The sequence below is a fragment of the Coregonus clupeaformis genome, unplaced genomic scaffold, assembly GCF_020615455.1.
Source record: "Coregonus clupeaformis isolate EN_2021a unplaced genomic scaffold, ASM2061545v1 scaf3543, whole genome shotgun sequence".
NCBI classification, from domain to species: Eukaryota; Metazoa; Chordata; class Actinopteri; order Salmoniformes; family Salmonidae; genus Coregonus; species Coregonus clupeaformis.
In genome coordinates, this window is record NW_025536997.1 from 1 (window position 1) to 12,650 (window position 12,650).

At 44.0% G+C, this 12,650-nt stretch overlaps 1 long non-coding RNA gene across 2 annotated transcripts; it reads left to right on the forward strand.

Annotated features, from left to right (window-relative positions):
• Nucleotides 1-9,935: 9,935 nt before the first annotated feature.
• On the forward strand, nucleotides 9,936-12,039 carry LOC121561609. Of its 2 annotated transcripts, none has more exons than XR_005999285.1 (6): nucleotides 9,936-10,443; nucleotides 10,694-10,789; nucleotides 10,928-11,001; nucleotides 11,251-11,376; nucleotides 11,612-11,746; nucleotides 11,882-12,039. It is a non-coding gene; the product is annotated as an uncharacterized LOC121561609 (long non-coding RNA). The 2 variants fall into 2 exon arrangements; XR_006660835.1 differs by having other exon boundaries at nucleotides 9,936-10,174.
• The last annotated feature ends 611 nt before the right edge of the window (nucleotides 12,040-12,650 follow it).

Sequence of the window (12,650 nt, forward strand, 5' to 3'; positions counted from 1 at the left end):
ATAATTTTCCCACCTACGCTTGAGGCATTATAATGCATATTCAATAGTTGTTCTTTTTATTTTTTTCAGACTTTTTTCAGACTTTGGCCACTCCTATAAAAGGCAGAGCAGCTACAGAGGGTCATTTGCTGTGAAACTCTCGAAGGCACAACAGCTATAGCAAACTACTGAAGAAACAGTGCATTTAGGACTTATACGCAGCATTCCTTTGAGAGTGTGTGTGTGTGGCTATCAACATTAATAATAATAATCTTTATTATTTTTATTTTTTTATTTTATTTTTTTAAGCACTTAAAAAAAAAAAAATTACCATGTCGGGCACATCACAGCCCACTCTCTATGGCCTCTTGCTCAAAGAGTTCCCCTTGAATCCTGTCAATAGGCGCAGCAAAAAACCGACGGCACCTGGCATCTTCCTGGTGGGAACCGAAAACACCGAAAACATTTTGTGTGATTATGACGCGTTTGAGACCGTGGAGGAATTTTTGCACTGTGAAAAGATGCGACTTCATCCAAGTGCGATTGAGAACCCGCACGAGACCTTGGACTACAGCTACGACACAGATGGCATAGTCATTGAATTGCGCAGTCCTCGCGCCATCACCAGGGGTTTGCATTACCTGCTGCTTCCCGAGTTCAAGAATCACATGATGATTCCTCAATACCATGTCATAAAAAACATGTCAACCTCACAGTGCTCCGTGCTGACGCCTTTAAAGGCAATCAAAAATTGCTTTGGCTGCGTGATTGCCTACGTGGACGGTGGCTACGTCCTGAACTTGACCGCTGTTCCTAAGAGCACCACCAAGCCCAATCCAAATCTTTTGGAAATGGCCAAATACAAAGAATTGGCCAAAGGGACACTGGATGTTGTCACCGTCCAGTTCAGGATGCAGTTTACAGCGTTGGATGCTGCTGACATCCAAAGGCCGACGATGCAGAAGCAGTGTTTGGCCAACACTGCCAAAATGAATGTCCTCCAACAGGACCTGCCGTTTGTGTTGGGGTTGTTGGACACTGCCATCACCAGCGCAAACAGTACAGATGACCATCTGTTGATTATGGTCACACTGACCAAGTTCGGACAAAAGGACGCAGGCACCGGTGGCACTGGACTTCATTGACATGCAGCACGTGACCGCATTGACCATCCATGCCGGATGCACGGTAAAGGCAAAGGACCCCAACACCCACATGTTGTGGTCCAGGTACGGCCTACAAAACCTTGTAGGGTGGGCGGGACGCTTGTTTACCACACTATCCATCCACGAGGCAACCAACTTCCAGAGCACTTTGGACAATAAGGCCATGGACCTGAAACGCCCCATCCTGGCCTTATTCAAGTCTGGCAAACTGAGATTTGTGCAGCTGTACACGGTGTCACCACACGTCCACATGAAAATATCCTGCAAACACCCAGTGAGTGGAGCAATAGCAACATGTGGCCTTGCCCACCACCAAACCCAGAAAGCCATGCATTCCAGGGCATTGTCCTACATGGACCACATGGATGACCTCAGGTTCAAAATGGAGAACATGGGCCAGCTCAAGATCAGGATTGAGCAGGTCGTGGTACCTAGGGAAGGATGACACCCTTCCCCAAGTCATTGTCCCTGCAGACTTTTTCGTCCCTGCAGCCCTTGATCTGCTTCTCAGGACCCAGCCTGTGGTCCTGCCATTTGTTGATAGGCAAGGGGGGGGCCTGGTAAAGGTGTTGGCAGAAACGACGGGTCACCTCACCACTGTCCTGAGGAACTGTTTTGACAGAAGCAAGGGGATGGGGGGCTATGCTGCCTCCTGGAAGGCCTACCAGGCTGAACTGGCGTTGGAGGAGCTAGTCTATGGACATCCACTGTCCCCCTTGGACTACCAGTACAGTGCTTCCTTGGGGACGTGCTCGGTGAACCCCAGAAGCCTCACCCACTGTCGGGGGTTCCTGGGTTTGGCTCCCTTTAACAGTGCCTCTGTGGGAGACGGACCTCCACCACTGGGAAACTGGACAAGAGATGAATTGCTTAAAGCCAACATCAAGCGGGTCTTCCCCTGACCGAGACCTTAGGCGCAGCGCCGTCACTTGTTGGTGTGGAATTGATCACCGTCCTCCTGGGAGACCTGTGGAAAGCGCCAAAGGAATTAATTCCATTTGGAGGAATGAGGTCTCTGACCAAGCCTGACGGGTGGATCCTGAAGGGCTCCATGACTATGGAGGGAGTGGTGGACCAACTGGCCACTCGGGATGCCTTTCCCTACCCAATGGCGTTTGGGAGGGCAAGGAAAATGGCGGAGAACGCCGGCCACAATGTGGCCACCTGCCTTCTGCTGGGACTACTGGAGCTTAAAGTAAGGTTCTTCCCGGCCATCAAGTTCCAGGATAAAAAAAAGGGCAAAAGGGTCAACACGAAGGCCAACGAATATGTGGAGCTGCACACAGCCAACTCACTGCCTTCTGTCCTAGCCCAAGCTGCCTCTCTCACGGGGGACATATGCTGTGAAATAGAGAGGCGCGGCCTGTCATACCCCGTACCTTGGAGAGGTACAAAGATTTTGGAATGCCCTGGGTGGAGACGGCACTCCTGCGCCTGGCAAAGACTGTGCTGCCCAAGACTGACCAGCTGACAGTGCTGACTTTTGTCAGCTGTGTAGGCATGCTCATGAACAGAGACTATGTGAGCTACGACAAATTGAAGGAGCTGGTTCAGGACATGAAACTCCCCCAGTCCAAACTCCAGAGCCTGTTAATTCTGGGGAGGCACCTGCTGCCAAAAGTATTTGGCCTGAGTGTGTGGATGCTGCACCACTCTGTCCCACACAGGATGGACAAAATGTCACAAGGCATTGTAAAAAAAGACAAAGAGTGGATTCTGACGAACCTGTGCAGGAGCCTGAAGACGTGCAGGTCATTGACCCGGACACTGACCTCGGCCCAGCAGTCTCCTCAGTCAGCATGTCAGTGCCAGCAGCAACCAACTTCCGCTGGTCCTCAGAGGAGCTAGACCAAGTGAAACTGGACGACACACTCACACACAGGGAGGCGTACAATCATTACATCACAGAATGCCAAGAGAGGCAACTGAAGGTCAGGTCGTTCTCGGGATTCCGAAAGCAGCGATGGACAATGCAAAAGGAAGAACAAACCCTATGAAAAACACACGTTATTTTGTGAGTTTTAATGTTCTTACGTTGGATGTTCAGTTTGTGCACATTTGTAAATAGTTCCTGATTTTGAAAATTGTTTGTAGTTCATTGATATAAGTAAAAAAAAAAAATATACAAAAAAACTATTAAAAAAAAAAAAAAAAAAAAACTCCACATGGACTCTGCCTTGACGTGGCATGGAGGCTTGCGTGCCTCAGTGATCCATGAGACTCTCCAGAATGGCTGTACCCAGAAGACCTTACTCCTGCCTTACCAAACAGGAGTAAGCCCTTCTGAGTACAGCCATTCTGGAGAGCCCCTAGGTGAGAGGCCAGACTAAAGAGTCCCAATGTACAAAAAACATATCACTTACCTGTTTTATTGATGAAGTGTATCTGTTCCACACAAACCCCCTTTATTCGAACCCTAACCATAAATACATGTGTGTGTGTGTGTGTGTGTGTGTGTGTGTGTGTGTGTGTGTGTGTGTGTCAAGAGCAAAATTAATTGAATGGATAACAGAAATAATAAGAATACAATGAATTAAAAGGCTAAAATGTAAAATAATAATGAAACTACAAACTGAAAAAATAACAATGTCGTGAAGACAAACCGTGGCATAATGTATTTCATAAAAAATTTAAATAAATAATCTGGTCATGGTCTGACTCAAAACAACAACCTCCCGATCATGGGTCCGATGCTCTGCCACTGTGCTACACAGACTTGCCTAGAAACAGGGGCAGGTCAGCAAGTAGGGCTGAAGAGATAGCATGTTGATGTTCCACCACACACCTCTATCTTCAGAACAGAATGTCGGAGCGACCCGGCACCAGGACCGGCGGGCTCGGGGTACTGGAAAACCCCCCCTGTGGACTCGTCCCAAAATTTTCCCACCTACCCCTGAGCAGTTAAAATTGCCATGTTTTACAGTACGGCTCTATCTCAGGAACGGGGTGTCCGATGGAGTTTTTATCCCTGTACTATGTGCAGAAAACATAACGACATTTTGAAATCCACCTAGCCCCCTTAAAAGCACATCCATGGACATCTACGGCCTCCCAGGAGTACAACAAAACAAACCCCAGCTCCCCACGACATTACCTTCTCCACATACAGAATTGGACAGGGGTGTCCGATGGAGTTTTTATCCCTGTACCCTAACCCTAACCCTAACCGCAGTAACTGTGCAAAGAAAAAAGGCCCAAAATGAAGCCTTGACCTCAATTTATATGCTTTTGGGCCACAGCGAGAGAACCGTTGAGGCTAGAAACACAATTCAACCACAGGAACGCTCCTAAGGTCCTCCCGATCCGTGCAAGCCTACCCGTGACCATGTGGAATTAACCCTTAACAGTGACAACAGCGTGCATTTATTCACACTCATTTCCCCCATAGAAATACATTGCCTGCTGCCCTAACTTCAAATTGATGCCTATGTGGGTTTTGATTGCCATATCAAACTGTCTTCTTTGTCAACCCATCAGGCCACTATAAGGATTACCTGTGTTGAGTTTAAGCTTCCTGGAGCAACCGGAGGTGGTAAGATTGACCCTGCTATTCCAGTTTCAACTGTTCTGCCTGCGGTTACGAAACCCCTACCTGTCCCAGACCTGCTGTTTTCAACTCTTAATGATCGGCTATGAAAAGCCAACTGAGAGACCTGAGCCCTAGGACCATACGTCGGGACTACCGGCCGTGGTGACTCCTTGCTGTCCCCAGTCCGCCTGGCCTTGCTGCTATTCCAGTTTCAACTGTTCTGCCTGCGGTTATGGAACCCCTACCTGTCCCAGACCTGCTGTTTTCAACTCTTAATGATCGGCTATGAAAAGCCAACTGAGATTTATTCCTGATTATTATTTGACCATGCTTGTCACTTATGAACATTTTTGAACATCTTGACATGGTTCTGTTATAATCTCCACCCGGCACAGCCAGAAGAGGACTGGCCACCCCTCATAGCCTGGTTCCTCTCTAGGTTTCTTCCTAGGTTTTGGCCTTTCTAGGGAGTTTTTCCTAGCCACCGTGCTTCTACACCTGCATTACTAGCTGTTTGGGGTTTTAGGCTGGGTTTCTGTACAGCACTTCGAGATATTAGCTGATGTACGAAGGGCTATATAAAATAAAATTGATTGAAAATTGATTGATTTAGATTGACCCAACCTGCAGATTGTGAAAACACTACATTCAACCCTCTGTAAAAAAGGTTAACATGAGTATATTACGGGAACATTATGATATGGTGATAGCTCTGGGTTTAGAGGAACTTCATGATTTTCACCTGGAGGCCTTTAATAAGGCAGTAGTTTGGGGAAAAGCCAGATATAGGCACAAGTTTACTATAACTTCAGTGGATACATTGAGATCCATGCTACAGGCCCCTCGAGTTTTTCTCGGATTGACCTGAAACTCAGTATTCTGTATGAGCGTATCCCAATGAGGATATGTGTGTAATTACAGCTTCCTGTGACAACCGGAAGTGCCTTAAATGGGGTCATAGGTGCTGTTTCAAAGGGTTAAAAAGGTCACATCCTTCCAAAATGTCACATGTGTGATTAGGCAAACCTCATGAACCGGTAAATAGCAGAAAACCGGGTTTTTATCAGGGGTTTTTTGAGAGCACAGCTTACTCCATGGAACTATAGACCTCCAGGCCTACACACCCTGCCCGGTCGTCAGGTGCACTCCTGGTAATCCATGCTACAGGCCCCTCGAGTAGCTCCATCTACTCAGACACCTTTAACATCGTGTCCTGTGGAGTTTCCACCTTTGCCTAAGATTTCCCAACCTTTGAGGCCCAAATCGATGGACATCTACGGCCTCCCAGGAGTACAACAAAACAAACCCCAGCTCCCCACGACATTACCTTCTCCACATACAGAATTGGACAGGGGTGCAAAAAAATGCCCTGTAAAACCATCTAGGAGTACGTTTCAATACCCCTGAGTCATCTGGGATAGGTTTGTGTTGCACTTTTTTTTAAGTCACCAAAGAGCCAAACACTTAGCAGAATCCATCAGACGGAGACTAAGTTTTGAAATCCACCTAGCCCCCTCCAAAGCACATCTACGGTCTCCCAGGAGTACAACAAAACAACAGGGGTGTCCAATTAAGTTTTTATGCCTGCTAACCCTAACCCCAACCCTAACCCTAACCCTAACCCTCTGATGAAGCCTAGTAAGGCGAAACGTCAGTCAGCGCTTTTTATTTGTATATTTGTAAACAATTTTTAATGACTTTTTGGACACCCCCTTTTTTTTAAACAGGGGATTCAGATACTTTTAAAACCAAAAGGACTACAAAATCAACAAACAATTCAAGTGCAGGAGCACACCGATAACATCCACTATTGGATTCTTCCATTCTTCCTCCATCACTAAGGGTAGGCCACCCAAACATTTCAAATGTGAGTATGGAGTAAAGGACCTGGGTAAGAATTTGTTTTGGACTAGGTGTGCACACTGAAGACAACAACATATATATATATATATATATATATATATATATATATATATATATATATATATATATAGTCCACTTGTTCTTCACTAAGGAAAATACAAAATTGTTTTTATACTACCATTGGAACAAAGTGGAAACTACAAAGGAAGAACCACCAAACACTTCCAGTTCCATACCTTTAATGGTGGATTTTTGTTGGTTTTGTGTAGTCTTTAAATGAAAATGATTACATCCTAAATCCACCAGATGGCAGTGAGAGTTTACTCCTTGAGAGTTCACCTGTAAAAGTGAGTGTTTGTTAGATTGAGTGTGGTTTCTAGTTCTCTTCCCAGTCCGGTCATTAATCATTGTGTGTTTTATGTAAACCCCTTCTTTTTTTTTTAAACCTACCCTACCCTTCCTCTTTTTCTATGCTTGTTTGAGATAGGGATCTTTATATGCTTACCTTACCTGTTTACATTGTTTTTAACCATCAGCCTTAGAGACAACAGATGCCAATATGTCTGTCCCTCTCCACAATCGCTATGGGAGTTTGGCTCGGAATATTGACTTGGGTGAGTGCACCCCAGCCCTTACCATGAACATAAGGGAGAGACAGATTATTAATAGACCTATGGCCCCTGTAGATCTGGTACTTACCAAAAAGTACTTTAAGTTACTGCAGGCTCTACACCATTCAGAGATTTTGGCCAACTCTGTTACTATGGGTTCTTGCCCCCTGGGATGCTTAGACAGGTTGCTAAGCTATCTGCTTTTATTAAACCCTCTTCACCTACTATAGACACTTTAGAGAAGGTTAAGCAGAATACTGCACAGTGGATTGAGGTTAACATGAGTATATTACGGGAACATTATGATATGGTGATAGCTCTGGGTTTAGAGGAACTTCATGATTTTCACCTGGAGGCCGTAGGGGCAGTAGTTTGGGGAAAAGCCAGATATAGGCACAAGTTTACTATAACTTCAGTGGATACATTGAGATCCATGCTACAGGCCCGTCGAGTAGCTCCATCTACTCAGACACCTTTAACATTGTGTCTTGTGGGGTTTCCACCTTTGCCTAAGATTTCCCAACCTTTGAGGCCCAAATCGATGGACATCTACGGCCTCCCAGGAGTACAACAAAACAAACCCCAGCTCCCCACGACATTACCTTCTCCACATACAGAATTGGACAGGGGTGTCCGATGGAGTTTTTATCCCTGTACCTATGTGCAAAAAACATAGCCACATTTTGAAATCCATCTAGCCCCCTCCAAAGCACATCAATGGACATCTACGGCCTCCCAGAAGTACAACAAAACAAACCCCAGCTCCCCACGACATTACCTTCTCCACATACAGAATTGGACAGGGGTGTCCAATTGAGTTTTTATCCCTGTATGTGCAAAAAACATAGCCAAATTTTGAAATCCATCTAGCCCCCTCCAAAGCACATCAATGGACATCTACGGCCTCCCAGAAGTACAACATAACAAACCCCAGCTCCCCACGACATTACCTTCTCCACATACAGAATTGGACAGGGGTGTCCGATGGAGTTTTTATCCCTGTACCTAACCCTAACCCTAACCCTAACCCTAACCCTAACCTAACCTAACCCTAACCCTAACCCTAACCCTAACCCTAAACCCTAACCCTAACCCTAACCCTAACCCTAACCCTTAACCGGAGCAATTTCAATTCTAGCTCTAACTTTAAACCCAATCCTAAACCTAACCTTAACCCTAACCCTAACCCTAACCCTAACCCTAACCCTAACCCCACCCTGACCTTAACCTCACCTTTAACTGGAGCAATTTCAACCTTAACTCTAACCTTAACCCTAACCCTAATCCTAAACCTAACCTTAACTTTGATCATAACTTTAACCCTAACTCCAGCCTCAAACCTAACCCCAAACCTAACCCCTTGGTTTACCCTAACTATAATCCTAATCTTAAACCTAACCTTAACCTGGATTGTAATCTTGATCCTAACCTGAACCCTGACCTTAACCTGAATCCTAACCTTAACCTCACTTTTAATTGGAGCAATCCTAACCCGAACTCTGATCTTAACCTGAACCCTAACCTTAACCTCACCTTTTACTGGAGCAATCCCAACCCTAGCTCTAACCTTAACCCCCATCCTAAACCTAACCTTAACCTTGATCATAACCTTAACCCTAACGCAAGCTTCAAACTTAACTTTAACCCTAAATTTAACCTCTTGGTTTACCCTAACTATAACCCTAACCTTGATTGTAATTCTGATCCTTGCTCGAACCCTAACCTTAACCTTACCTGAAACTGGAGCAATCCCAACCCTAGCTTTAACCTTAACCCTAATCCTAAACCTAATCTCAACCCGGATAATAACTTTAGTTCTAATCCTAACCCCAATCACAATCCTAATCTTAACCCCACCTCAATCCCTGAACCTTGACCCCGATACCAACCTTAATTTGAACTCAAGCCTCAAATCTAACCTTAACCCTAACCCCTTGGGACTTAAAAAGTGGATATCAGGAATCCCACAGGTCTGAAACAAAAGTATGAGAGCCTAATTTTAACCTTGACACTGACAATCTTAATTGGTACTTTAAATTATAACCCTGGCTTCATAAAGATGTATTCTGAGGAGCCTGGGAATTGGAAGGTATGCATTGTTTGGGTAGTGTCTGGGTGTTTATCCTCTTGGAGGAAAAGGTTACTCTTATCTGTTCTTTTTCAGGGATAAACCATAACATCTTTCTTTGGGGTATATTTCCCAATTTCCTGTAGGACTATGATGTATCAATAGGAGAAATAGAATTAGAGAACATGTGCCCGTGTATTTGGTCCTCTTGAAGGGCAATTTTCTCTTAAACCTAACCCGCCAGAGCCCTGTTCTCCTCCTCCTAATTAGATACTTTTACCCAGAGAAACTTGAATCTCATATATCAGGAGCACTTTTATATTATAATTGGAACCTTGTTAATATGTAAATTATTTTTGTTTTATTAAAGTTGTCTCTTTATATTTTTCTTTTTTTCTTTTTTTGTCTTGTGTGTTTTGGCCCTGTTTTCTTTTGATTTATTTATTTGGAATTTCTTTAGAGGTCTTCTTGTAGTGGGGAACGATGTCATAACAAAACCACATTTTCCCTTCATGTAGATTGGTTTATACAAGGAAGGTGAAAAAACAATGGGAAATTTGTAGAATTAAGGACAGGTGTGTTGGAGGATATAGGATGGACATAATAGTCCACCAATGGAAGGTCAGGCTTAGTAGCTTAACCCCTCCCCTCACCCGTTCTCATACTATATGGGCTGGCCTCTTCTCATTTTCTGTCTATTTTCCTCTGAAGAAGCACGAATTGTGCGAAACGTCAGGAATTTTTTCTTCCTAATTTTAAACAATACTCCTTTTATCTTTTTACCTTGAAACAAAAAAGGTTTTGATAATGTGAATCAGAAGAGGATTACTGTATCTCACTTTTCTAAAAGGACACCATTTTTCCTACAAACAAAGATAAGCACATGGACCTTTGGAGACTTGGTGGGGATGGTATGGAAGAGCTCTTTTCCGTGTGAGATATCCATTTCTCTGGGTTGGTGAGTACTCCCAAAATCACTGTGTGTACACATGAAGATTTGAACATTTGGAGTGACTTGAAGTGGAACCACGATCAGAATTGAACCATAAAGGAGTGATCACTTTTGAATGGAGTGTTTTTCTCCCACTTGAGTGGGGGGTTTGTTTTTTTTCTCACCTTTGTGTGTTTTTATGGAGTGACACCTAACCTAAAGTGGTAATTTCCTACGGATCTGGGGTAACCACCAGATGGCAACGGACAATTATTTGTTGTTGGAGTAAATGAGTTGTGAGTGCTGACCTCTTATCCTTTCTTTACATTGGGTTTTGTTTCATTGGAGTTTTTTATCTAAAATAGGGCTAATTCTTTCTAATTTTTTATTTTTGTCTTGGGTGTATATATTTTTTCTTTTTGTCTTTTGTATGTGTGTGTATATATATAATTTTTTATTTTTTTATTTTAATTTTTTTTGGGGTTGATTGGTTCCAATTATATATTGTGGGGGGGATTTTAACCTTTATATGATCCCTTCTTTCAGTTGGGAGTTCCAGCAAGGGTTCCTGGTTTTGAACCTTTACCATGGCAGTGCCACTACATAACCGTTTCCAGGCTCTAGTTAGTTTAAATGATGAGGGTGAGTCTACTGGAGAGATTAGGAATGTTTCTTCTTTGCAAGATAATACTTGCACAAAGGGATATTTCAAGGCTCTACAAGCAATTCATCACTCAGAAATATTAGATCATTCTGCAGTTAATCATTCTTTTCCAGCAGGGATGGTAAGACAGGTGAACAAATTGGCGGCCTTTATTAAACCCTCCTCGCCTAACCAACAGACCCTGGCAAAGGTAAAACTTAATACCAGTAGGTGGATGGAGAATAATATGGATATTCTGAGGGAGCATTATGATGGGGTAATTGCCTTATGCATTCAGAATAGCCCAACTTATAATCAAGAAGCTCTAGATAAAGCGGTGATGTGGGCAAAGGCAAGATATAAACACAAATTTACATCTTCGTCAGTAAGTACCTTAAAAAACATGTTGCAAAAACTAATTGACCCGCCGGCCTCTACTAAACTGATAACTTCTCATCAGGCCCATTCCAGTTATGCGGCTGCGGTGACCAGCAAGTCACCAACTGGTAGGGTCTCAATGGGAGCCCAGGCCCACAGGGACTTTGGAATATGCAGGAATATCCCAGGGGGCCAGAGTGATACTTCGGTAAGGGACAATATGGTTAATAAACAGGCCTTCAGTAATCCTGTAGATAGTCTGACTATGGTTTATCGATTTATCAACAGCAATACCACAGGGCTTGCTGGGGGTATGCAGAGAAGGGAGGTGCAGGTAGAAGTTCATGTTGGGTCTACTTCACTTTGTAGAGTGGTTCCTTCGACGAGCTCACCTACTAACCAACTATCTCCCCTCTTGTCCTGTCTCACCCCTTGGGAATTAGGTCCTGCAAAGAGTGGCGGGACTAGCTTCAGACTTACCCCAATAATCAGGAAGAGAACGGGGATACCGAATCCCCAAACTCAGCGACCAAGAAACAATTTGGCCGAGCCTAAAGTCCCAGCCTTGACCCTTCCAGGTAGAGAGCCCTCGAATTTACTCTTAACAGTAGAGGCGTTGGAGATGACGGTGAATAACGGCAATGGTCAAAAATTACCATTGAACAATGTGGCTGTTTTGATGGATGACATGGTTTTATCCAATTCTACGACAGGTTCACAGCAAGAGGACCATCAGGGTAAGGTAGCAATGGCAAATGGAAAAGACACGGGCCCTGGGACAGAACCAATACTGGAACCTGTAGAAAAGGAGAAACTTTTTTATCCCACATGTCATTCTAGAACTGAAAGGAAAATAAATGATTGGAGTATTGAGATTAAAAAGCCCGTGGTCTTTATTGGGGATTCCAACCTTGCGCGCATTTCTAGTTTCACTGACACTAATACACAGATAGATAGTTTTCCGGGAGCAACCTTCAGACATATTGCAGGAGTGATAGGCAAGTTGGAGAAACAGCAAAACACACAGAAGGTTGTTCTATCAGTGGGTCTTGTTAACGGCTTGAACCAGCAGTATACCACTGCAGTCAAGCAGTTGCAACAGCTACTGAATAAAGCAGGGTGAAGTTTTTCCTCATGCACAGGTTTATGTTCCTATCATACATTTTTCAGATGAGCTTCCATGGGAAAAGCAGGAGGTACTGAATCAATTGAACAAGTATATTCAGAAGAATTGTAGGGAACTGTTGGATCTGAATAAACTTAGATTTCACACAGTGCAGGACGACCCAATACATTGGAGACCAGATACAGCTGTAAACATTTTTAATCACTGGCTAGACCAGTTAAACTATTAAGAGGGGAAGAGTGTATTGGTATTACTCCCCAGCACTCTAATGTACTTAACTTATCGACTACTTTTAGACTTACAGCGGCAGAACAGCAACTTCTGGAGAAGGGTCTTATGTTTATCCCGACACCCAC